Below are 27,717 nucleotides of genomic sequence, written 5' to 3'. Positions count from 1 at the left end.
AAAGAAAGTGTTATGAAAGTTTATATTAGGAACTGGACTGAGTACAGAAGGGGAGTGGGTGCTGGATGTGGAAGACATCTCTGAAGAAGTGACACTTGAACTCATAGCTGAAGGATAAGTGAGGGTCAAACCCAACAAGAATGGAATGGGACATTCAAAGCAGAGGGAAGGCCATGTGTGAAGACCTGAGGCAAAACGGAGTCTGGTGCTCCAGAGCAACTGAAAGACCAAAACATGAAAGCAAATACTGTACAGTGATCAGAGAGAACTTTCTCTGGTGGGCATAAGAAAAAGATGCCGGTAGGGTGCGGTGGCTCAAGCCTGTAATCCCAGCACTTTGGGAGGCTGAGGCGCGTAGATCACGAGGTCAAGAGATCGAGACCATCCTGGTCAACATGGTGAAACCCAGTCTCCACTAAAAATACAAAAAAAAAAATTAGCTGGGCGTGGTACGCGTGCCTGTAGTCCCGGCTACTTGGGAGGCTGAGGCAGGAGAAGCACTTGAACCTGGGAGGCAGAGGTTGCAGTGAGCCGACATCATGCCACTGGACTCCAGCCTGGTGACAGAGCGAGACTCCATGTCAAAAAAAAAAAAGGAGACGCCGTATGATGTTGAAGATTGTATATTCTACATTTCTATACTAAGCAGCTGTAAATCTTGTATGGCTGTTTCTTACAACATAAGCCAATGCCAAATGATGGCATAAATTAAACATAGAGTTCAATAAAAATAATTATAAGGGGCACCAAGATGATGTAAGGCCCAAGATAACCCGAGACCTCAGACTCAAAAGGGATCAGATTCCAAAGACTTACTCCAAAGGAGTGTCAGTGGGATGCAAATGGCACCAGAGTGTAGAGCCACACCCCACCCAAGCATTATCGGCATTTTCTCTCATTGCACATGGACATTCAACACAACAGTTATCATAACTGTACATAACATCTGTTCCCACTGCTAGGTTGTAAGCTTCATAAAGGCAAGACACCAAATCTGCTTTATTCACTGCTACACCTGGCACTCAATATTTGCTGAATAACAATGTATAGAAAAATGAATGAATCACAAACCTTCAGACACTCTTTCATCAATATTTTTTTCTCACAGCCATGTGTTTGCTAAGAACTGGGTGGCAGAGAGCTGGAGGATGTGGTTTCTGAGGCAGATACTCTGTACTGCCAGTTAAAGACAGATCCATATGCTTTGAAATCTGCCAAGAAAAAGGTAGGGTTGCCACTTTTTTACAAAATGTAGAATCACAATCAGGACACTTGGCTGAACAGATAGGTGACCATCCTATCTCATACAATCAATGTCTAACTCTTATAAATTCTACTCTTCTTTTTTTTTTTTAATAGAGACAGAGTCTTGCCCTGTCCCCTGGGCTAGAGTGCAGTGGTGCAATTGTGGCTCACTGCAGCCTCTAACACCTGGGCTCAAGTCATCCACTCACATCAGCCTCCTCAACAGCTAGGACTACAGGTGCATGTGCCACCCTGCCTGGCTAACTTTTCAATTTTTTTTTAGAGATGAGCGTCTTGCCATATTGCCCAGGCTGGTTTCAAATTCCTGGCCTCAAGTGATCCTCCTGCTTTGACCTCCCAAAATGTTGGGATTACAGGCACGAGCCATCATGCCTGGCCAATTCTACTTCTTTATCAGCATTTCTCACATTTATCTCCTCTCATTGAGAAGACTGACTCCTCCAACCCCTGCTTTTAAAAACAGCTTTATTGAGGTATAATTCACGTACCATGAAATTCACTCATATAAGTGTGCAATTCAATGATTTTTAGAAAATTTACAGAGCTCCATAACCATCATCACAATCCAATTTAGAACATTCTCATCACTCTAGAAAGATCCCTCATGTCCATTCAGTCATTCCCTGTCCCCACCTCCAACCCCAGGAACCACCAAGTTACTTTCTGTCTATAGATTCGCTTTTCTGGACATCTGCCTATCATCTTTTGCTGGGACTGCTCTTATTGCCCCCAAAACACACCTCTGCCTCCAACATAGCCCATTTCCATCCATCCTTTCTACTGATTTCTCCAAAAAGTATAACAGATTGTGTCTCTGTTCTTTAATAAAACCCTTCAGAGGCTTCCTGTGGCCTGTAAGATAAAGTTCAAGCTCTGACATTCAATGTCTTTACCATTTGCCTCATTTACCACCTCGAGTTCCAGATATGCAAAATTACTTTTATTTCCCAAGAGATGCATGCCTTCATGTCTTCAGACATTGAACACATTGTCTTCTCTGCAGGTATGCATTAAAAAAAAAAACAAAAACCTCCCACTTTTCCATTAAGACCAACTCAATTGACCCCTTCTTCTTGAAGACCTCTCTGATCAATTCTGCTTACTTACTTCTTTAGGCCATCACTGTACTTCTATTATGGCATTCATTATACTGCATTATAATCCTTGTTTGCTTTTCTTCTTCTTTCATTAAACTGAAAATTCCCTGAAGACAAAGATTGTCTATTCATTTTGAGGCTTTGATGCCTAACTAATGACAGACACACACAAAGTGGTCAATATGTTTATTCAACTAAGAAATAAGCTGGTGAATATTCTTGCTTTCTTTCAAAGGTGATGTTATCTAAGTGATATTTTACAAGTTGGAGGTAAAATCCATTCTGGGTATTGACTCCCATCAGTTCCAATCAGTCCTGAAGTGTGCTTGACCTGTGAAGGTTCAGGGGTCCAAACCTGGCCTCACCCTAGGAAAATGAGTGCTCACACAAAGAGTCTCTGCAGAGGAGGAATAAGAAAAGCATCCTAAGAGTTTTCTAGGCAAGAGATCACATTCCCCTGAAGAAGATTGGGAATGGAATTCTGAGGAGCTGACTGCCCAGATGAGCAACAATAAAAACAAGCATTTCAAATTTTTATTGCAGTTGACAAGTATTTTTCCAATTGCAATTTATCTTCTTTGTACTCACAAGCAGTCCTAATATAAAGTCTCTTTTAAACTTTTCAAATGACATGTACAGAAAAAAGGCTAAAAGTTAACTAAAAGACTAAAACTAATTAAGACTAAAAGAGACTAAAAACGTGGTTGTCTCTGGGTGGCTGAATTATAGTAATGCTTATTCTCTGCATTTTTGTAAAATTTGTACAGTAAACATGTATTACTTGCATCATCTGAGGGGACAAAAAGTTCAAAAAAGAACTTCTGAATCCCGCTCTAGGATTTTAACCTCCAACTCACTGGTACCAATGCCAAAGGATGGCAGGTTCTTGAATGCCTTCATTATTCATTGTACATGCTGAAACGCTGTTGAGCTTTTCTCTTTAATTACTGAGGTCATCCTTATAGTTCATGATACTTAAATATACCCCAACAATATCAGTCTAAATGGACTGGGCTTTCCTCGCCCTTCTTTACTTCTCCCTCCTTCTCACAAATATTATCAAGTGGCTATTACACGAAAGGCCCCATGGAGCCAAATTAGAGATAGACTTCGCCTTCAAGCCAAGGAAGACAGACCACTTCATAAGCACTTATGATAAAAATAAGGTGATAAGGGTAAGCATCAAACAGGTGACAGTCTACTGGAAAGAGTCAAAGTCTTTGCAAATATTATTTCCAATGGTAGTAGAATGCTCCTACGATCACACATTTTTAAACCTCAGAAGAGGCAAGTGAGAGGGCAGAAATTTGCAGAGGAAGTTAGTGACATATGCATGTTTTGTGTAAGTTTTTTAATGAAATCTGCTGTGAGCATTGAAGGTTTGATGAATTTTGTTTTGATGAATTTTGCTTTGACTTCAGAAACAGTTTGGCCATTCATTATTTGTGATTTATTCTAAAGGATGTAAGATTATTTTAGTTATAAACCACTTTGACAGCTAACGGGAAAACTTGCTTTGCAAGGAACAGAGCAAGAATATCCAGACTTCTCCCTTTCAGGCTAGCAAATATGTCATTTTTACTTCAGTCACCCCAGGCTCCAGCTGTTCATGGCTCCCAGGCCAGAGGCAGCCATGTGGCATGCCATAGAAGTGACCAAACAGAATTCCAGACCAAAGTATAGCACAGCCTTGCTGCACATGACTTTGTTCAATGAGGAAACCTAGAATTTACTGGCAATCTTTTATTATAGTCAGATGTTTCCTGTGTCTGGTTTCTGAAGTGGAATAAAAGGAATCTAAAGGGAGTATGAAGAAGAATGGGGCTCAGTCTTTCTGCCATTGGACAAGTTTCCAGAGCACAAATTACGTGGCGAATGAGCTACCTTTTGGGGTATACTTATCTTCAGCCAATTACCATGTGTAAGCCTGAGAGACGTAAAAATGAACTAAAAGAAAATTGTTCCCTCAAGTAGCTCACAACCTAACAGGTAAAATAAAAATACATATAAAGCTAAACACAAGACACAGCCATGGGAAAAACAGTAACAAGGGAGATTTCACTGTTTATCAATTTAACAGATGTTTACTGGGAAACTACTACACACTAGGCTTGAAAATACGGTAGTGAGTAAGAACAAAAATGTTCTTATTCTCAAGGAATTTTTGTTTTAGTCAGGGAGATACGAAACAACCAAACAAATGAAATGAACAAAATAATTGAACAGTGATAAGCAGTACGAAGAATATTAAAGCATGTAATGGAGACCAAAGGTAGAGGTACGGGCAGTGTTAGACAGGGTGTTTCAGGAAGGCTTCTCTGAGGAGGCAGCACCCAGGCTGAGACCTGGAGACAGAAGCCAGCTAAGAAAAGATCAAGAGAAAGAGTTCCAGGCAGAAGGAAAAGCAAGTACAGCAGCCCTGCTACATCTAAAGAAGAAGTCAGAAGGTCAGTGTTGCTGGCGCACAGAGCACAGAAAGCAGGAGGTGGGAAAACGAGGTCAGAGAGGAAGACAGGAGCCGCATCTGCAGGAGGGTGTACAGGCCGCAGAAAGATGTCTGTGTTTTATTTCATTAGCAATGAGAAGCCCTGCTTAAAACCCCGGAAGTAACAGAGTCAGATTTATATTTTAAAAATAAAAACTTTGGCCACTATGTGGGAACTAAATTGATTATTCTGGCAACTGAGTAAAAGGTAGATTAGGGGAGAGAGACTGAAGACAGGGAGATCAATAAGGAGGAGACTCATGCAACCCTCTGGGTGAGAATTGATGGTGGCCTGAACCGGGTCGATGGCAATGGGAACAGAGAAAAAAGGAGAAATGCCAAAAAAAATGCTTAAAAGGGAAAACTTCAGGATGTAGTGACTGATGGGACATGAGTGAGACAGGAAGGGAAGAGGATGATATCCAGCTTGGGCTTGGGCAAATGGATGCTGACTGTTGCTTGACAGAAAGTAGGCTGCATCCTAACCACATGACCCTTCCTCCCCTCTGGCCACTGACAACTGGCCCATGGGCTCAAGGGAAGGTAATCCATAGACTTCATCATCCACCTAGAGACAGATAGTGTCTCTCTTTTGGGAATTTAAATTGGGAAGTACAGAGAGTTGGGGGATTGGTAGGAGACACAAGCAGACAAAGAAGTGTAGAGGCTTAGATGCTGTAGGCTGCGCTAGATGCTGGGCCCTAGCGCCCACATTAGTGGCAAAGCATCAGAGCCAAGAGTCACAACCCTGCTGTTGAGGGCAGCAAGACAACTTTAGATTCAGAACGTTCTCCCTGTTCCAGTCTCTGTGACAACCAGCTATCCCATGGATCATCTTTCCAAGAGGCCTTGAGGTTTGGTTTTTCTTCAGTTCCCAGAAGGCCTTGCCTATAGTTGATACTCTTCATGTCTCTTGCTACGCTGGAGCTGTCTGCAGTCTGAGCGGACTCACCTCACCTTCCAGCCCTCGCGCTTCAACACCCTGGGGCCTCTGCCTTCTGGATGGCTGTGTGAGGTGAACCTGCCACCAGGCTGGATCTGAGCCAAACATGTCTCATCAACAGGGTCTGAAGCTCAGAAGCAGAGGCTCCACTTGGACCACGGCTCTCAACTTTCTTCTCCAATCTAGCTTTATGAAAGAGCCCTTAACTTTGGAGGTTTAGCAGTCTGTTAACAGAACTGATACCTCAATGTTCACGTCACCACCTGTTTCTTGCTTTTTAGTCTCTCCACTGTTTAGATCCTGAAGGGATCTAACCCCTAGTCTTAGTCCCTCAATTTCTTCCCTCCCAACCCCAATCCCAAACAAAACCTGAGTAAATGAGATTCCTGCAGACAAACAAAGAAAAGTCTGAGGAGAAAAAACATCATCATTAATTTAGGAGGATGTGATAATATGGACAAGAAAACAGTGAAATAATCAGAGACAGGAGTAGCAGGACAGAGAAAGCCAAAGGAGGTGAGAATTGATCACAAGGAGTATCCCAATGTGGCAAAGAGGCGGAAGAAGCTGATGGCTGAAAAGATAGCACAGAATTATTCACTGGGGGGCATCTGTAACTTCAGTGGGAACAATTTCTGTACAACAGTTTGATGGCAAAGACTCAACTGTGAATGGAAGCTGTTGATGCAGCAGACTTATGTCAGAAGTTTCTCCTTAGATTTCATTAATTTAACTTACCAAACATATAGAGTTCTTACTAAGCTCGAGAGACTGTATGAAAAGATCAGACATGGTCTCTGACATCAAAGAGCTTTTGAACCATCAGAGAGATAATAGAGAGATTCAAATAACGATATTACAAGTCTCTAGAGAAGTTGCTATGGGAGTTTATTTTTACTTACTTATTTATTTATTTTAAGACAGAGCCTCGCTCTGTCACCCCGGCTGGAGTACAGTGGTGCGATCTCGGCTCACTGCAACCTCTGCCTCCCAGGTGCAAGCGATTCTCCTGCCTTAGCCTCCCAAGTAGCCGGGACTACAGGCATGTGCCACCACACCTGGCCAATTTTTGTATTTTTAGTAGAAACGGGGTTTCACCATGTTGGCCAGGCTTGTCTCGAACTCCTGACCTCAAATGATCCACCCGCCTCGGCCTCCCAAAGTGCTGGGATTACAGGCGTGAGCCACCACGCCTGGCCTGTAGGAGTTTAGATGCAAAGAGAATTTTTGGCTGGGAGAAACTGGGAAGATATGGAGGAGATAGTACTTAAGCTGGTATGAGATGACCTTATAGGACAGGCTGTACTGGTAGTGTGGGAACAGCTATGGAAAGGCACTGAAGCATGGAAAGTGAGGGGTGTGTGGTTTCAGGAAGGTAAAATCATACCTAACTAATTTAGTAGGGTTTCTTTCAGGAGGTAAAAATGCATGTGACTGAAAGGGAACCAGTCAATACAATCTATTTAGACCTTCATAAAAAGGCTTTGACACATCAAAGACTATTTTTAAAAAGTGAGTCACCATGAAATTGAGGAAGAAACTGCTATGTCATGCCAGGAGACAAAAGGTACCTGGCTGCAGATCAGGGGCAGGACACCCCCTAGGGCAACAGCGCTCACAGGGAGATCAGGAAGTCTGGGAGTAGCTGGAATTCTACCAGCTGCTGCCCTCTAAGACTGGGGGGGGGGGGGGGGGGTGCGGTGTAAGGGTGGCACTGCTTACAAACCTCTGTGTGTACGACTCAAGCAGGTGGAATGAATACGGAACTAGGCATGTGCTGCTGAAACTGAGAGTAAGATGGTATATAAGGTTTGGAGCTCAGGGGATGGGAAAAGTTTTAGTACAGCTGCTCCAGAAACAGGAAAGGAAGCTGATAAAGGAAATGGAAAAGGCAATATTGCCAAGTACTGAATAGGGCACAGTCTGAAACTGGGAGATGAGTGTGATTCGCCTTTCTATCGAGTCTCAAATGAAAGACAGCCCAATCAGAGACAGATGGGCAGACTTGGTCAGAGCTTGGTATCAGTGGGACATTTTCAGGAGGACAAGGGGGTAAAGGCATGGAGGCTGCTACTGAAAGGAGCCAGCCTGGGTGAATAGGAATGGAAGGGAAGTCAGCCAGGGCTGAGCACTGGGAGAACAGGGAGGGCAGAAAGCCAGCAACCCAGAAGAGGTCGAGGGCAGGGACCTGCAGGTGGCATGGACCTGTGAAGCACAGCAGACAAGGCATGCGTTTGAACCAGGCCACCATGGTACTAATCTGGGCTCCGCTGTTTTTCCCACTATGTAACTTTGGGCAACCTACTTAATCTTGCTGAGCCTTAATTTCCTCATCTGTAAAAAGAGTAACACAAAGTTCAAAGTCTCTTATCTGAGCCCCCTCAAACTAGATAGTATTAGAATCCCAAAGTGTTCAGATTTTAGGAAAGCAGCATACTGCACAAACCATATATTATTTAACATCCCCCTATGAGGTTTGGGGCAGCATCCCGTAATTAAATATTAATATTTCTTCTATGAAATGAATCTTTAGGCTAAAAGGGACTATAAATACATTCATACAATTTCAGGTCAGATTTTACTGCCAAATGAATTTTTACACTGATCTATTGAAAAAAAAAAAAGTTTAAAGATGTTTCAAGTTCATATTTGCCATACTGGTGGACCATTAATAGAACCCACCTCATAAGGCCATGTCATGAGGATTAGATGTCCAAATTAACATAAAGCACTGAACACAGTGCCTGGCATGTAGTTAAGTCCTCAATACATGCTGCTGTTAGTGTTTTTCTCATCAGCATCATCACCGTTAATGACAGTGTGGCTGAAGTAAAGGGGGGACTGGTAAGTGGAGAGGAATATAGAGAGGGAGAAACAGAGTGAAAATAAGGCAGAAAAGCAGACCAGATGGGGTTCTGAATACCAAGTTAGGAGTTTGGATTTTATTGAGTAAAAGTAGACAGAGTAGCGAAAGACACTATACATTTTTCAGAAAATTAATGATATCAACAGATTTTTGCTTCAGGAAAACCATTCTAGTGGCAGTGTGAAAGACAGAGCCTAAGGAGGCTAAGACCTAGCAGGACAGCTTTGTGGTAAGCCAGGTGACAGACAATGAGGGTCTCACGTGAGGCTGTTGGGGGCGGGATGAAATTCAAAGGGAGAATGGACAGGATTGGGAAACTGATCAGATGTGGGATGGTGAGGACTAAGAGGAAATACTACCACAGAATACAAGGGAGTAGAAATATTCCAGAAATAGATGGGCAGCAATAATGTTAAATGTAGCAAAAGAAAGGAGAAGATAAGGTGTGGAAAGCATTCTTTGGGTTTGCCAATTAGGATGCTACTGGTCATCTCAGAAAGAGCAGGCTCAGTTAACTCCGTGAGAATGGAAGCCACACATTATCAAATGTCATAGAGCAGCCAGTAAAATACAGACTGAAAAATAGGGGGCTGAATTCAGTAACAAGGAGGTTTTCAATGACCTTTCAAATTCATTGCAGTTTGACATAATGAAGTATTATGGGTAACCTGCAAACCACGGTGGTTTGGTATAGGGATGAGAGAGTAAGAAGTAGATTGCCCAATAGATTTGTTTTCTCTGTGAAATGGGAGGTGATCATTGGCTGTGGAAATTGGGAGGGAAGGAACTAGTCTTCTGGTTTGAAATAGGAGATTTCAGTTGGGGGTTGAAAAACTTTCTCTGTAAGTAGACAGTAAATATTTTAGGCGTTGTAGGCCACAGTCTCTGTCACATATCCTTCTGTTTTTTTGTTTTGTTTTGCTTAGCAACCCTTTAAAAATGTTTGTTTTTGTTTTGTTTTTTTTTCTTTTTGAGACAGTCTTGCTCTGCCACCCAGGCTGGAGTGCAGTGTCGTGATCTCAGCTCACTGCAACCACTGCCTCCTGGGTTCAAGTGATTCTCATGCCTCAGCCTCCTGTGTAGCTGGGATTAGAGGCGTGTGCCACCATGCCTGGCTAATTTTTTGTGTTTTTAGTAGAGTGGGGGTTTCACCATGTTTCCCAGGCTGGTTTCAAATTCCTGGACTCAAATGATCTGCCTGCCTCCTAAAGTCTCCTAAAATGCCGGGATTACAGGCATGAGCCACTGTGCCTGGCCTAAAAATAAAAAAATCATTTTTAAGTCAGGCCACACAAAAACAAGCTGTGGGCTAGATCTGGCATAGGAACCAGTTTGTTGACCTGATTTAGATTACTCCCCATTCAAATCTCCCCCAGTGACAGAAACAACTGCATGTTCATTGAAAGCAGAAGCACCCAGGGCGAAGACAGAAGAGACACAAAACTGGAAACCAAGTAGACAAGTGGAAGTCAGCAAACTCAAGAAAGCTGAATCCTGTGCTGGTAGCAGGAAAAGTTGAACTGAACGTAAAATACATCACAGAACTCCCCAAAGACTCAATCACTGGCAGCATCAGGTACCAATAGAAGAGGGAATGAAGATGATACTAAAAACAAGATTCCCGGTTTCTAAATATGAGCAGACAGCCAAGATTGTTTGAGGCATTAGAGGAAAGTTTTTGCTATAACGACAGGAGACCAAAACAAATGAAACCTAAATGCAACATGGAAAAACTGAAGAGACTCAGGGGGATGAAAACTCAGGAAAAAAAATCATTAAACTCCTCAGAGAGAAGAAATGTTATTCATGAAACAGGTAGAGGATATCATAAAAAATATATTTGGTGAGGTGAACAAAAAGAAAAAAGTAACCCTGGAAAATGAAACACATAATAGCAGAAATAAAAAGGACTGGAAAAGGGATTGGAAAAGTTAAGGAAATTTCTTACAATATAGAAGAAAAAGATAGAGCTGGAAAATGATTAAAATATTTTTAAAAGATTAAAGGACAAGTCCAGAAAACACGACTTCTGAATATGGGAGTTCTAGAAAGAAAGAATACAGGAAAAAATGAAAAGGAGAAAATGCTTTAAAGAATAACTCAATAAAGTTGTCCCAGAACTAAAGGTTTTGAGTTTTTTGAGCTTAAAAGGGCCCTCTGAGTGTCCAGCACAGTATGAAAATAGCCCTCCATCAAGGTACATTATCATGAAATTTCAAATTTCCAGATAGAACAACTACAAACAGGTTTTATATAAATAATTAAAAATCAGAATAGCATTAAGACTCCTCAAGAGGAACACCAAAAGCCTAGAATACAATGGGGGCAGTATCTTCAAAATACTGAGGGAAAATGGTTTCTAACCTAGAATTCTATACGCAGCCAGACTATCAATTAAACGTGAAATCAGAATAAAGACATTTTCAGGTATGTTCTCAAAAAATTACCTCTCATGTATCCTTTCTCAGGAAATCGGTACAAGATGTGTTCCACTAAATGAAGAAGTAAAAAAATATGGGGCCCAGGAAATGAGATATACCACAAGAGGATGGTGACAGGGACTTCAAGACCACAGATGTGCAGCTACACAGAGAGCAAACCATCCAAGGAGAGCATGTCAGAGGCTCCCAAAAAGAATTCTTCAAGAAAATGAAGCTGACAGGCAATCTAACATGTCTGAACATATGGAGAAAGATTTATACAACTGGGGAAGAGTTTAGGGTTGAATTAGTGACAAATACATAGAAAACTAAGGAAAGCAAAAAGCAAGACTTTTACTGACTTCAGGAAAAACAAAACATGCAGTGAAAAACCAGTAATGATGGTATCTATGAATAGTGTTTCTATGGTCATAGTATATAGATTGAATATTGCTCTAACTATATTAGGAGAATTGGAGGATAGATTGCATGGCTGTGGTAAAAGAGTGGTGAGTGTGACAGAGTATTAAATACTCATCTTCCACTGAAGAAAGTCAGTAGGTAATACTCAAAACAGAAAAATCAAGAACTGGCAACATACACTTGTTATTAGAGATTCAGAGGTTAAAATCCAAACAAATTACCTGAAAGACTTAAAAATGAATGCCTCTTGGAGGTAGGAAGTCAACTAGTGGTGATAATGAGGAAGTGCTTTTTTTGTTGTTGGGAACAAGCCCTGTAAACTATGCACATATATAACTTCAATACGAACAAACACTAAAGTAACTTGCACAAGATTACACAGCCTATAGGGATAGGACTGGGGCTTCAAATCTAGTTGATCTGGTTCTTTAATTATTACAGCATATCATATACCTACCAATAGGGCCAATGAAGAGTCTGTTAGAAATCTAGCTGGGTGCAGTGGCTCACACCTGCAATCCCAGCACTTTGGGAGGCTGAGGCGGGTGGATCACCTGAGGTCAGGAGTTTGAGACTAGCCTGGCCAACATGGCAAAACCCAATCTCTACTAAAAATACAAAAATTAGCTGGGCCTGCTGGCAGGTGCCTGTAATCCCATCTACTCAGGAGGTTGAGGCAGGGGAATCACTTGAACTGGGAGGTGGCGGTTGCAGTGAGCTGAGATCACACCATTAGAGAAATCATCTCAAAAAAAAAAAAAAAAAAAAAAAAAAAAAAAAAAAAGCCGGGCGGTGGTCATGCCTGTAACCCAGATTTGGAGGTGAGGCAGGTGAAAGGTTAGTTGAGATCACCATCCTGGCTAACGGTGAAACCTGTTCTATAAAATACAAAAAAAATTAGCCAGGATGGTGGCGGCCTTGTTCCAGTACAGGGTAAGGCAGAATGGGGGACCGGAGGGGTTGGAGTGAGAGTCGGCCATGATCCAGCCTCCGGGCAGAGCAAATCCGTCTCAAAAAAAAAAAAAAAAAAAAAAAAAAAAAAAATCATATTCTATTGAACATCTTACTAAATACTCATATTATTTTGTAATTGCTTTCTTTGTCTAAATATGATTGAAAAGAATTAATCTAGAATGAAAGATAAGTTTTAAAAAACCCCAAATGTGTGGACCTTGTTTGGACCCAGATCCAAAGTGCTATGAAAAGGCTTTTTATTTTTCCCATCAGCTTTTAAGTTCTGGGGTACATCTGCAGGATGTGCAGGTTTGTTAAATAGGTAAATGTATGCCACGGTGACTTGCTGCACAGATCAACCCATCACCTAGGTATTAAGCCCAGCATCCATTAGCTATTCTTCCTGATGCTCTCCTTCCCCCCACCAGCCCCTGGCAGGTCCCAGTATGTGTTGTTCTCACCATGTGTCCATGTGTTCTCATGGTTCAGCTCCCACTTGTAAATGAGAATATGCGGTTTTTGGTTTTCTGTTCCTGTGTTAGCTTTCTGAGGATAATGGCTTCCAGCTCCAACCATGTCCCTGCAGAGGACATGATCTCATTCCTTTTTATGGCAGCATAGTATTCCATGGTGTATATGTACCACATTTTCTTTATCCAGTCTATCATTGATTGGCATCTGGGTTGATTCTATCTTTTTGCTCTTGTGAACAGTGTTGCAAGGAACATATGAGTGCATGTATCTCTATAATAGAATGATTTATATTTTTTGAGTATATACCTAGTAATGGGATTGCTGGGTCAAATGGTATTTCTGCTTCTAGATCTTTAAGGAATTGCCACACTGTCTTCCATAATGGTTGAACTAATTTCTCCCATTCTGTAGGTTATCTATTCACTCTGATGATAATTTATTTTTCTGTGCAAAAATTCTTTAATTAGAACCCATTTGTCAATTTTTGCTTTTGTTGCAATTGCTTTTGGCATTTTCATCACGAAATCTTTGCCTGTGCCTATGTCCTGAATGGTACTGCCTAGATTTTCTTCTAGCATTTTTATAGTTTTGGGTTTTGCATTTAAGCCTTTAATCCATCTCGAGTTAATTTTTGTATAATGTGTAAGGAAGGGGTCCAGTTTCAATTTTCTGCACATGGCTAGCCAATTCTCCCGGCACCATTCCCCATTGCTTGTTTTGTCAGGTTTGTCGAAGATCAGATGGTTGCAGGTGTGTGGTCTTATTTCTGAGTTCTTTATTGTGTTCCATCGGTCTATGTGTCTGTTTCTGTAGCAGTACCAAGCTATTTTGGTTACTGTAGCCTTGAAGTATAGTTTGAAGTTGGGTAGTATGATGCCTCCAGCTTTGTTCTTTTTGCTTAGGATTGTCTTGGCTATATGAGCTCAAAAAGGCATTTTTAATAATCGGGGTTATCTGAATATGGATTGTGTATTGGAAGACGCTAAGGAATTTTTGTTAATGTGAGGTAATAACACATTGGCTTTTTTAAAAAAGATCTTATGACTTAGAGATGCATAATTAAGTATTCATGGGTAAAATGGCATGTCTGGGATTTGCTTTAAAAACCCAAATAATAAAAAAGATATGAATCTCTCTGACAGCAGGACCTGTATAATATGCATGTGCCAGAGACCCTTAGACATGATGAGACTCTGAAGTCATTAGCCATATGACATTCCTCCTTTCACCTGGGAAAAAGATGAACTTCATAGGCTGTCCTTAAAAGAGCACGGTACCATACCATTCTCAAGTTAAGCCAGAGAAGGGGCAAAAACGAAAGGTGCTCAACAAAGTCTTTATACTTTCTCATGAGAAAGTTTGTACGCCTAGCAATTTATAATATTTCCATTAAAAAAGAGAGGACATATAGCTTCGAGCGCCCCAACTGAGGATGTGAAGTTGTAATGGGTTGTCGTCACTGTTGATCATTGTAAGTATTAAGAATGGAGGGCACAGGGAGGAAGGGAACCCTCACACACTGCCGGTGGGTGTGATGTAGCAGCTTTAGAAAGCAGTCTGGCAGTTCCTCAGTAAGTTAAGTATAGAGTTACCATGTGACTCAGCAATTCTACTGACAGTACCCAAGAGAAATGAAAACAGTATGTCTACACAAAAACTTGTACACAAATGTTCAGTATTATTGATAATAAGAGTTTAAAGTGAAAGTAACCTAATATCATCCACATTTATCCATTCATCAACTGATGAATGGATAAATAAAATGTGTTATCCTATAATGGAATATTATTTGGCCATAATAAGAAATGAGATAAATGTTATAATATGGACAAACCTTGAAACATTATCCTGAGTGCAAAAACCCATATAGCCAGTCACAAAAGACTACATATTATATGATTCTATTTATATGGAATGTCCAGGATATGCAAATCTACGGTGACAGAAAGTAGATCAGTGGTTGCCCTAGGGCTACGAGTGACTGAGGGAAAATGGGGCCTGACGGCAAATGGCTGTAGGATTTCTTTTTGGGGTAATGAAAATGTTTAAAATGAATTGTGGTGATGTTAGCATGACTCTGTGGATATACTAAAAACCACTGAATTTTGAATTTTAAGTAGGTAAATTGCATGGTGTGTAAATTATATTTCAAGAAAACTATTATCTACAAGAAAGGAAGAAAAAGGAATAGAAGGCAGGTCACCTCACCTCCAGGGAAACACTGACCAGACTGTGGACAAATCTCCTTCACCTGCCTCTTGCAAGATAGGGAGATCTTTACTGCTTAGGTTAAGGAAGGAAGATCAGTGAAAGTCATAATTATTTATTACTTAATATTATATTGAGGAGAACATAAAAGGGACTTAAAAAAAAACTTCTGGTTTGTGTCCTTGGTATTCTGGATCTTTTATTTGGTAACTATGCTGAACAAGGGTATGGACAAGAAAAAGGGAACTTCCTTAATCTCTGAATTAGAATTCTTGCATAACTATGCTTTTGTGTCCTCCCAAGTAGAAGTTGTAAACTGGAGGCTCACAGATGTACTAGGTTTAGCCCACGAAGTGTTTGCAAATGTCTGAATTTGTTAACATTTATAAGTCAGGAGATTTCACATAAAAATTCAGATTTCCGGCTGAGCATGGTGGCTCACACCTGTAATCCCAGCACTTTGGGAGGCTGAGGCAGGTGTTCACCTGAGGTCAGGAGTTCAAGACCAGCCTGGCCAACATGGCAAAACCCCATCTCTACTAAAAATACAAACATTAGCCAGGCATTGTGGCGGGCACCTGTAATCCCAGCTATTCTGGAGGCTGAGGCAGGAGAATCGCTTGAATCTGGGAGGCAGAAGTTGCAGTGAGCTGAGATCATACCATTCCACTCCAGCCTGGGTGACAAGAGTGAGACTCAGTCTCAAAAAAAAAAAAAAATTTCAGATTTCCAGCTTCTCTTGAAAAATAGGGAGGTTCTGGCAATCAGGAAGAGCTTCTTTTATTCAGCAAGGGTAACAAATTATCTTTATAAATTGATATCCAAGGTACTCATGGATTAAGTTAGCTGGTTCTCACTCTTACACTAGGAAAGAGAATGTGCCAGAATCAGGGAGTCAGGGACTGGAAGTAACTAGGGGCTGAGGACGGAGGTGTGGCATAAGCATCTTCAGAGCTAGACTCTGAGATAGCATCTCAGACTGGCATCTTTCTGGTATTCTCAGGCTCCCTGCTTTTACTTACCACGGATGTAACTGAAGGTTTACCTGTGTTTAATGCTGGTTTCCCTGTCTAGATTGAAAACTTGAGGTGACACGTAATGTCTTTTCCATAATCCTTTTCACTTGGCACAGTACCTGACACACAGCAGACACTCAATATGTATTTGCTGAGTGAGAAATTAATGAATGAACAAACAATACTATAAAACAGGATCTGGAAACAGGTCATCTTTAGGAAACAAAAATCCTACCACTCACTTTTCCAAATGAAAAGATGACCAAATTCTACACAGAACTACAACAGACTTTTACAAATCTGTATTTTAGGACATCTACAGCCCTGGAGATGCTTGGCTCCACCTTCCACAGAGGTGAGTCATCTATTTCTTCATATGGGGCTTGCCCACACTTGGCCTTGACTCCTCTCATTCTTTTGCTGGGCCCCTATCCTAAAAACTCCAGTCCACAATCAGCAATGCAAAGGTCCTGAAGATCCCAGAGAGTGGAGCTCCCTCAGTGATCCACTCAACACCTGAACAGGCAGCAAGGTGGTGGCCTTCCGGAAACAAATCATTACAAAACCTTCCACAAGGCAATAAGACAGAAAATACTTCCTTTTTAAATTAAAATATAAGATATATAGTTCCATGTGCTCAGTGAAACAAGAGTAACAATAGCAAAAGAAAAAATCAAGTTGGAACTGGAATCCAAAACTACTACTAACAGGGATTTATTATATATAAGAATAACAAGGAGTCAATATTGTCATTATAGTCTATATTAAAATGTACCCAATTGCCCCCCCCCAAGTATGTCTTTTTCCCTTATATCTGTGTTTGAATAAATTTTGCTCATTGCATTTGGCTAGTCTGTCTTTTTTGCCTCTTATAATTAGAAACAGCTCACCCTCTCCATTTTTGTTTTCTCATGTGACTGCCTTCTTTTGAAGAGTTCAGGCCAGCTGGCTTGTAGCATGTCCTGTGTATTGAATTCATCTGATTTTTTTAAATGATCAAATTCAGGTTAAACACCTTGGCACAGACACTATGTAGGTGATATGTATTTCTCACTGCATCACATCAGAAGGCACATAATGACAGACTGCCCCGCTACTGGTGATATTAAATTGGATCATTTGGTTAAGGTGTTGAACCACAGAACAGTTTTGCCCTTGTGATTAGTAAGTTAATTATTAAATAATTAATGTAAGAATTAAGTCCATTGTCTTAGTGTGATAATGGTACCATGGCTATGAAGGAGAAAAACTTTGTTTTTTCAGGAGGTGCAAACTGAGATATTTGAGGAAGTATCAAAAACTCTGCATGTTACTTTCAAATTGTACAGAAAAATGTCTATTATCTATCCACCTATCTGTCTATCATCTATCTATCTATCCACTACAAAGATAGGACAAATGTGGCAAATGTTAAAATATAAACTGGGGAATCTAGTTAACAGGATCTTGATGATCATCAGCTTGTTCTTTCAACTTTTCCAATGGCTTGTAATTTCTCCAAAGCAAAAAGCTAAGAGGAAACAAATAAATAAAAAGGATTAACAATGGGTCAGAACTTGGAGCCCTGGGACCAGAGCACGTAGTAAGCTCAGTAAGACAACACTGAGATGCCAAGGAAGGCATGAGTTAGTATCCTTCCAGTCTTTGGAAAACAAAAACAAAAAAATCACAGGTAGGATGTCAATCAGGAGCCAAAATCACACCCGCTGGAGTGAGGTGGATGTGGCTCCCCAGATCCAGCTATCTCAGAAGGCATTAATTTAGAGTTACAACACTCAATACCCCTCACATCTTCCTTTCTCACTTTCACTTTCTCACTTATCAGAGCATTCAAAACTAACTAGGAAATTCGTAGAGTGATTTTTCAAAAAAAAATTTGAGAATAGGCCTGTCGGGGCTCACACCTAGAATCCCAGCACTTTGGGAGGCCAAGGCGGGCAGATCACAAGGTCAAGAGATCGAGACCATCCTGGCCAACATGGTGAAACCCCATCTCTACTAAAAATACAAAAAAATCAGCTGGGCCTGCTGGCACGTACCTGTAATCTCAGCTACTCGGGAGGCCGAGGCAGGAGAATCACTTGAATCTGGGAGGCGGAGGTTGCAGTGAGCCGAGATCACGCCACTGCACTCCAGCCTGGTGACAGAGTGAGACTCTTTCTCAAAAAACTAAAAATAAAATCAAGTCAGTATCTGCCAAGAAAAAGTACTTCCTCATTTTATTAAACAACTCTACTGAATACAAATTTTAAAACTGTCTCTAAAAAAAAATCACTGCAAGGGACACTAGGGCCATGGGATCGCTTGAGCCAGGAGTTTGAGGCTGCACTGAGCTATGATCACACCACTGCACTCCAGCCTGGATGACAGAGTGAGAACCTGTCTCAAAAACAAAAACAAACAAACCAAAAAAATCACTGCAATAGGAAAGGGCACCAAGAGTGTAGCTAGAGAGAATAAGACATAAGCAATGAGCTCATGACGGAAGGCTGAGTCTGTCACAGGCGCTCTAGATTCCAGCAAATCTGTCCATCATGACAAAAAGCAAATATACATATAGAATTAAAAAAAGGATCACCGGCCAGACGCAGTGGCTCATGCCTGTAATCCCAGCACTTTGGGAGGCTGAGGCGGGCGGATCACCTGAGGTCAGGAGTTCGAGACCAGCCTGACCAACATGGAGAAACCCCATCTCTACTAAAAATCAAAATTAGCCGGGTGTGGTGGCGCATGCCTGTAATCCCAGCTACTGGGGAGGCTGAGGCAGGAGAATCGCTTGAACCCGTGAGGCGGAGGTTGCGGTGAGAAGAGATTATGCCATCATTACACTCCAGCCCGGGCGACAAGAGTGAAACTCCATCTAAAAAAAAAAAAGACCACCTCTGCAGGATATGCTCAGTTTCAAGTCAGTTGACTTCTCATATTCCCCCTTATTTTTTCTTTTAACTTCCATGCTCCTGAGAGAAAAATGATGACCCAATATCCAGGAGCATACACCTTTGAAACAGGCCATCTTCTGTAAAAAAACAAAGGGAGGTGTTCATTTGTCTAAGAAATTTATTTTCCTCAAATTAACACTATAAGCATCACAACTATAACAACCATGATCTGGATAGTGCAGATACTACACACACACACACACATATACACATACACGCAACTTAATTACTTAATTAAAACATTATAATCTGAGTTCTGGACCAAATTAGGGGTCAAAAGTGGTTTCCAAAAGAAGTCACCCAACAGTCTCGCTTATTTAAATATAATGATTTCCAAGAATCACTTTTATAGTACCTGGAAAATAAGTCTCTAATTCATGTTTTCTAAGCCAGCCATTCTATCTATAACAGATATATTCAGACACTCAATTTGAATATAAAATACATTCAGTTTTCATTTACATGTCAATAAGCATGTTTATTGCCCAAAGGGAAACAGCCATGACAAAGTAGAGGATGAAAATGTCCAAAAGAAGGGGATAACTGATGAGGGACAAAAGAATTCCACTGGAAATGGCAACTACAGCTGGAAGAGTGAAGATCTGATTAAGGAAGGTAATGCATGCAAAGCACTTAAACTCCATTGATGATAGCTATCTTTGTTACTTTGGAAGATAAAGCTGTAAAGACAGTCAGAGATCAGAATATGAAGGGCCTTGTACGCCATGAGAGGGCGTTCTGGATTATCTGATAGAGATCAGGGCTCAGAGCTTTCTTCTGGCTCAGAGATGGAACTTCACCAGACATAATATCCTGGGTACTTGGCAAAGTACCTGGCATGCAGCAGGAATTCAGAAATGTTTGCTAAATTGAATAACTTATCCCTTCCAAGCAATAAGAAGCAAGGCAAGATTTTATTAGATGCTTTGTTTCTAGAGTTAACAGTCAATCAACAACTATCCAAGTCTCATGTGCATCTGTAGTACTCTCAGCTACTTGGGGAGGCTGAGGCTGAAGGAACGCTTGAGCCCAGGAGTTTAAGACTAATCTGGGCAACATACTGAGACTCCATCTCAAAAAAAAGAAAAAAAACAACTGTCCAAGCAATTTTCATCCCTAGTCTTGCCTCCAGGACAGCTTGCTTCTTTTTCTCCTTTAAATGTAGTCTTTGAAATGTCCTATCTTTTTATCATCCTGTTTTTGTCACCAGTCCCACCTCGACAAGTCATAATGAGGTTGAACCTTCCCTCCCTCCTATGTCAGTGCTTTTAAAATCTGTTCTGTTTGTGTTTGTTAATTTACGCACACAGCTAAAAACTTGAGGCCTGTCCACTGGTCTTCTCCCTTCTACTCCTTCCTCTACTCTTTCCCCTCTCCTCCCCTCCCCTCTCCTCTCCTCACTTCTCTCTGTCTCCTCTCTCTCTCTCTCTCTCGCTCTCTCTTTCATAGTTAGTCTTACAAAGACTTTTACTAGAGAATATTCTGCTTGATTCCCTGAACCATGCTTCCAGGACCCCAACATATTTCCATTTCAAAAATCTTTTGATTATGTGCTTTCAAGTTACAGTTTAAATTATTTACTCCATGGTTCAAGTTATAGTTTAAATTATTTACTCCCTGGGATGAGAGATTAAAGTTTCAGTCCCATATTGACAATTGAGCTAATCAGTGTAATTTTGTACTTGCTTCTTTATCTATAAAATTAGAAAAAGACCATTTGCCAGACTTTATTCTACTTCAAAGACCTGCTATATGAATAAAAATGAGAGAGAAAAAATAAAAACAAAACTACTACATAAAATACAACATCCTTTTATACGTAAAAACAAGCCTGAACTAGTATTTTACAATGGGAATGATTTTATGCAAATATATAGTATATTACCTTTTTCTTATGTAGTTTCCCTGATGACTAATTACATGAGTTCTCAAGATAGCAAAGAGAATATGTGAATGAAATAAGCTAAAACACTTGAACCATCTAGTCTAGCATCTTCACGGGGTAGGAACTGAATAAATGTTAAGCCCCTTTCCTTTGCTTCTCTTTCCTACCTTCCCTATTACCAGATATTATATTTAGTCAATATGTGTTGAAAAAAAGAAACGAACACAGGAACCCAAGGCATGACAAGGCTTCTTCCCAAATGTCTCCCAAGCCCATGCCCTCCCCTCCGCATCCTATTACTTCCTCAGTTTAGATTTTCATCATGGGTTTTTCTTGCCTCAGTGCACCAGGCTAGGCATTCAGCTCAATATTAGAAAAAAAGTGGTTTGGGAATGTTCTTGTCTTGTTCCTGATCTTGAAGGGAAAACTTTCAAAATTTGAGCCTTAAAATATTTGCTTGAGTTTTATGAACAGATACCCTTTTTCAGATGAAAGCTCTCTGCTAATCCTAGTCTGCTAAGCAGTTCCAGCATCAACACATGCTGAATTTTATTAAATGCTTGTTCTGTATCTACTGAAATGTTTTTCTTTTTAATCTATTAAAACCTATTTAACCTACGAATGTGATTAATTACATTGATGGATTTCTCTAACAAATCAACCATGTATATTAGGATAAGCCCAACTACTAGATGGTGATATATTATCTTTTTCATATATTGTGGAATTTGCTAAATGTCTGTTGAGGACTTTTACATTTATATTTTTAGGTAGCTTGGCCTTTAATCTTCCTTTCTTGAGTTTGTCTTTCTTCAGTTTTGGTATCAAGGTTATGCTAGTCTCAAAAAAATGAGTAAGGAGTGTCCCTCTTTTTCAGTTCTCTGAAACCGTTTGTATAAAGCTGGAATTAATTATTCTTTTCAATCTGCTGAAGAAATCTCCAGTGAAGCCCTCTGGGTTTGAAGTTTTCTGGGGAGAAAGATTTTGGATTATTGATTCCATTGGTTTTAAAAGTTTATAGGATTCTAAGGTTTTCCATGATGTCTTGACTCAGTTTTAGTCGGATATTATTCTAGAAATGGATCTATTTTCACAAAATTCTCAGGACTTTTGGCATAAAATTGTTCGTAACAGCCTCTTTTTATCTTTTTCAAGTCTATAGCTCCTGTAGTGTGGTCTCCTTTCCTATTCCTGGCATTGTTCACTGGCACTTGTGCTTCAATTTCTCTCCTCCCTGACCTCCTCCATAATCAGTCTTGCCAGAAGTCTGTCAATTTTAATTTTGAAAAATTTATATTTTATTTTTAGAGATGGGGTCTTGCTCTGTTGCCCAGACTGCAGTGCAGTAGTGTGATCCTAGCTGACTGCAGCCTTGAACACCTGGGCTCAAGTGAGTCTCCTGCTTCAGCCACCTGGAGTAGCTAGGACTGCAAGCATGTACCACCACACCCAGCTAATTAAAAAAAATTTTTTTGTAGAGACAGGCTCTTGCTGTGTTGTCCAGGCTGGTCTCCCTTAAGTGATCCTCAAATACTGGCCTCTCAAAGTGCTGGGATTATAGGCATGAGCCACTGTGCCCAGCATTTGTCAATTTTATTAATATTTTTTTAAAAAAACTTGCTCCTCAGAAAAGTATGTTAATCTTTTGATTTTTTTTCTTTTCCATCAAACTATTATTTTCTGTTTTCCTTCTTTGGGTTTAATGTGCTGTACATTTTCTAACTTCTTGAAATTGATGTTTAGATTACTAATTTTTTTCAACCTTTTGTTATTTTTCTAACATGCATTAAAGTCTACAAACTTCACTCTATGCTTATAGGTTATAGTAGCATCATACAAGTTTTGACAAGTTTTGATATTTTCTTTTTTTTTTAAATTATACTTTAAGTTCTGGGGTACATGTGCAGAACGTGCAGGTTTGTTACATAGGTATACACATGCCATGGCAGTTTGCTGCACCCATCAACCCGTCATCTACATTAGGAATTTCTCCTAATGCTATCCTTCCCCTAGCCCCCCACCCAAGTCTTAATATTTTCAGTATCATTCAATTCAAAATATTTTCTACTTCCCATGATTTTTTCTTTGACCCAATGATTATTTACAAATTCATTTCTTAATATTCCAGTTATCTTTTTATTATTCATTTCTAGCTTAATCTCACTGTGGTCAGAGGATTGATTCTGCATGTGATCATTCCTCTGACACTTGTTGAGACTTGCTTTACGTATGGTCTGTGGCTTCACCTTCATTTACCTGATGAAGTCTAAACTGTTCACTGTTCACTGTGACATACAAAGAAGGCCCTTTGTGACCTGACTCATTACCTACCTGCCCAGGGAGTACCAACCCCCAGAGACTCTATATACCAGCCACATCCATCTTCCCATGGTTTTCACTCATGCCATGCCTTGCACTCTTGGGCCTCTATCCATAATCTTCCCTCTGCCTTTCTGCTCCTCCTAGCCCTCCCTACTCAGCTCAGATGTTACCTCCACCACAAGGCCTTTCCAAGCATCTGTCCATGCCTGAAACTCCTCAAGTGGTGAAGTGCTGTGGCTGTTGTTATCTCTACCTCTTTTCTTTCTCTCTCAATCTAGCCTCCACACAGCTGCCAAAGTGAGCCTGCTAAAATGCAAATCCAACACATTTCTCTCTCTCCTTTTCATCGGCTGTTTCCGCCTAACTCAGAATCCAAACTCTGCATTCCACACAAGACTCTCCCAGCCCTTTTCCAGGCCCCTCCACTTTATTCATGCTACTATCACTGCCTAGAATGCATTTCTCATCTTATTCATTCATCTTTCAAGTCCAGGCTTGAGAGTCACTTCCTCTTATTTTGCTGAGGGAATAAAGGAACACAACCTCGCATTTTAAATTCTAGGTGCTCAACAGAAATTCCAGAAGAGACCTCTGTGTTCTGTTAATTTTCCTTCACACAAAAGTCCAGAACACTACTTTTCCACCAGGTCTTTCCATTAAGGGTAGAAGCCTTTAATGGCCCTGCTGCATTAAATCTAAACTCCACACCTCACCTTAGGGCCTTCTATGACTCTGCCCTGCTCTGCAATCCTCGATCTCACTACTCCCCGCTCCCCCCGCATTCCTCACAAGCCCCTCTCAGCTCTCACTGAAGCTTACAAAATATTTCTAGTGTTCTGTCTGCTAGAGCACTTTCCCAGGTCCCCAAATGTCCTACCCCAACCTCTAGGTCCCTGCTTCAGTGCCCATCCCTTCCTCAAAGCTTTCCTTGACATCACTTCTTATTTATTTATTTACTTATTTTTTTTTAAATTGCCACTTCTTTGTTGTCTCTGAAACACTTCATCTCATTGTCTTTCCCTTGGTTACTTCCTGTGAGTCTCAGCTTTCAGTCTTTAAAATTCCCAGGCCCAGGTGCCTCTCTTCCTAAATGCCTCACACTGCCTGGAATAAAGCTGAGTAAGCAACAAGCTGTCAGTCAGCAGTAATCCTCATAGACTGACAGAAGAAGGCATTGATATCTCTCCCTTGGCCTCTCTTCCTCTGACTTAAGGGCTACTTGGGTGGTATACATGTGAATCCGGGCAAGGAGCTGTCAGGGCTATTTGAATGACTATTTCCTTGTAATTTCCTCCACTGGATTTTTTATTCCAGCTCTCAGAGGAGAAATAGGAACATGGAGAACAGTGCTGGTCTCAGTGAAGAGACCTGTCTCTTCAAGCTTCTTTCTTCAAGCACAGAGAAGCTCATGTGCTTCCCTGCAGCACACATCTATCTCCATGTTACCACGTGAAAGACATCAATCCTGTTATGGCTGAGGGAAAGAGGAGCTTGTTTTTACAGCTACATGGCAGGATCAGAAACTTCTCAATCTTCTCCTATACCACTAAAAAAAAGCACGCACGCACGCGCACACACACAGACACACACACACGCACACGAAATTGTTTTACCTTTTTTTGCCTTTCCAGAGCAAGGAATCCTTAAATTTTCAGCTCTATATTCCTCCCTTCTATTCCTTCTCTCTGATAAAGTTTAGCTTTCCTCAGCCTTTTAAAATGTCCCCAGGTAAGTAAAACTATGATATTATGATGGTGGCAATTTACATATTTTAAGTGTGGGGAACCTAAAACATACAGTTTTAGAAGTGTCTTTGATTTACCAAAATAGTGATGAAATGAAGCCACCACACAGGTATGAGCAACATCACAGTGTAGCTGTGAGGGCTACGTGGCCTCCTCTCAGTTAGGTGGGACCATGCGACTGAGTACTGATCTGTGGAACGTGGCTGCAGGGAAGCACATGAACTTCTCTGTGCTTGAAGAGAGAAGCTTGAAGAGAGAGGTCTCTTCACTGAGACCTGCACAGTTCTCCATGTTCCTGTCCATTTCTCCTCTGGGAGCTGGATTAGAGAATCCAGTGAAGGACTCCAGGCCCTAGGGCCTGGGGGAGTCACTAGATGATGTCTGTGGCCGTAAATGAATTAGGTAGAACAGAATCCCTCCCCACCAATATAGAACTGCACCAGATTGTGACAGGAGAGAAATAACCTTTATTGTGTTAAACTACTGAAATTTGGGGGTAGTTGGTTACACTACAGTTCACCCTGACACTAAAATGATAAATGAAAAATGAAATTATTTTTATTTTTATTCTTAAAGTTAAAAATAACAATTATTCTTAAGTATTGCCTCAAAGCAATTCTGTCTAAAGCTATCTTCTATTACTCTACCAGCCCTTTCAGGGGAGCCCTTTGGGCACTATGGTGGAAGCTGTAGAGGCCACTCAATAACTGAAGGGCTTATTCCCCAGCTGCTGGGATCGCGAAGGACAGAAAGGCCTCAACTGTCAGCACTCTTCAGGGAATGCATCCATCCGCTGAAGGGCACTGCCTGGCCCACAGCCATGCCCCTACCTGGAGCAGCCCTCGTCCAATGACAGGTCAGGAGGAGCTGTAAAGGCACAGCTCTCTCACTCCATGGCTTAGAAAACATGGATTATCTGAGCCCTAGTCCCCATGGGGTGGGCTGAGGCCTTTTACTGAGACTGAATCACAGCCCGATTTTTCCCTCTATACAATCTCCACGTCTTTCCCTTTTCTTTTCCCTTCTTCCTCATTTCCTTTCTTTTCCTTCCAGGAGTGTTGATTCCACAACCACTCCCTAATAAGCCTTTCACACCCTAATCTTTATCTCAGAGTTTGCTTCCCCTGGTTCTTGGCCTGAGACAGGTACTATATCCTGATGCAATATTGTGCTGCCCGACTCTACCTCATTATATAGCCCAAATACTGTATTTTCCAAACAAAAATACACAAAATCACAGTGGGATGGGACCTTTAAAACTGAGACTCTGCAAAAATTCAGAATGTACTATACTATTAAAAGACTATTTATAAGAAAGTAAGAAATACCACAGACATTTTGAGGGCCCCTCTGAGAAAAGGAGCTCTGAAATTGTCTTAAGGAAAATATTACCTCCTTGCTTATAACCAAACAAATTATTAAATACATAACAGAGCCACATAACAAAAGTTATTAAGGATCTATTAATATTATTCATCTGTGCTGATACCTTGTACTATTGTAGTTATAGCAATGACTTTCTGAGTGTTCACAACGCAGTGCTAAGAGCTCTCACACACTATCTCATTGAATGAGCTAAGAAATGACCCAAAGTCACAGAGCCAGGACTCAACGTTAGGTGGGGTGGATTCCAAAGCCTCAACTCTTATGCTCCATTATGTTGTAATGCCTCTACTGTCTTGCATATTCAAGCTGTGAGACAGGTTAACACTGTAAGGAGTATAGTTCACCAAGTAATTTGCAGGGGAGCCTGGAACATAAGGCAGACATAGAGGATTCCAAAACACACACTCTCTCCTCTCACCCCTCCATTGCCTCCTCTGATGGCTTAGATACTGGCCTGCCTTTGGATGCCCACGGTCTAGTAAGTGAGTTGAAGACTACTCCATGCAGGATTCTGCCAGAAGTGATTCCAGTGCTAATCTGTCCTGTGGCAATCAAAAGGTTCTTCTGCCCTCTTGTGGCTCAGGGTGACTGCTACATATCAAAGCTCCATTAAAAAGCTGAAACACCATATAAAGGCACTTGGCAGCCAGGCACAAAACAGCAGAAGGCAATGCTCATTAGCTTGAAATGGAACCGATTTAATAACCTAAAAATTTGATCCACCACTCCTCCGTGCCAACTATTGCTCATAATAAGAAAGTTAGAAACAATAACAGAATACTAGAACTCATAGAAAAACAAACCCAAGAACCCAGTATCTCGTAATTGTTAAGGAATATGACAACCAGCTACATCCATTTACAACAATGATAAAAGTTTAAAACATTATAAGCCCCAAACAAAACTCCCCATCCTTGCTTTTTTACACCTAACAGTATATTTCAGAATCTTTTCATATGAGTGTATACAGAGCCTCCTCATCTTCAGGTGCAGAGTACTCACCGGATGGGGGAACCATGATTTAATTAACTTGTTCTCTACTGGTAAACATTCTAATTGCTCCAAATTTTTGCTATTAAAAACAATGCTGCAAATAAAGTGCTGCGATGGGTAACCTTGTGCATATATCATTTTGCAAGTGTGCAAGAATCCCCAGTAGTGGAATTCCTAGAAGTGGAAATGCTGGGTCCAAGGGCAAGGGCACATACATGCCTTTGCACGACTTCTTGAAACTTTTTCTTCTGTTGGTTTTCCCTCCCATCTGTCTGGCTGCTCCTTCTCAGGCTTC

At 40.9% G+C, this 27,717-nt stretch overlaps 1 protein-coding gene across 15 annotated transcripts in view; it reads right to left on the bottom strand.

Annotated features, from left to right (window-relative positions):
• ST3GAL3 (ST3 beta-galactoside alpha-2,3-sialyltransferase 3) overlaps positions 1-27,717 on the bottom strand; it is a 226,258-nt gene that overhangs the window by 145,313 nt on the left and 53,228 nt on the right. The window lies entirely within an intron of this gene.

The sequence above is a fragment of the Hylobates moloch genome, unplaced genomic scaffold, assembly GCF_009828535.3.
Source record: "Hylobates moloch isolate HMO894 unplaced genomic scaffold, HMol_V3 SCAFFOLD_8, whole genome shotgun sequence".
In the NCBI taxonomy this organism is placed as follows: Eukaryota; Metazoa; Chordata; class Mammalia; order Primates; family Hylobatidae; genus Hylobates; species Hylobates moloch.
This window is presented reverse-complemented; position numbering and strand designations above follow the sequence as displayed.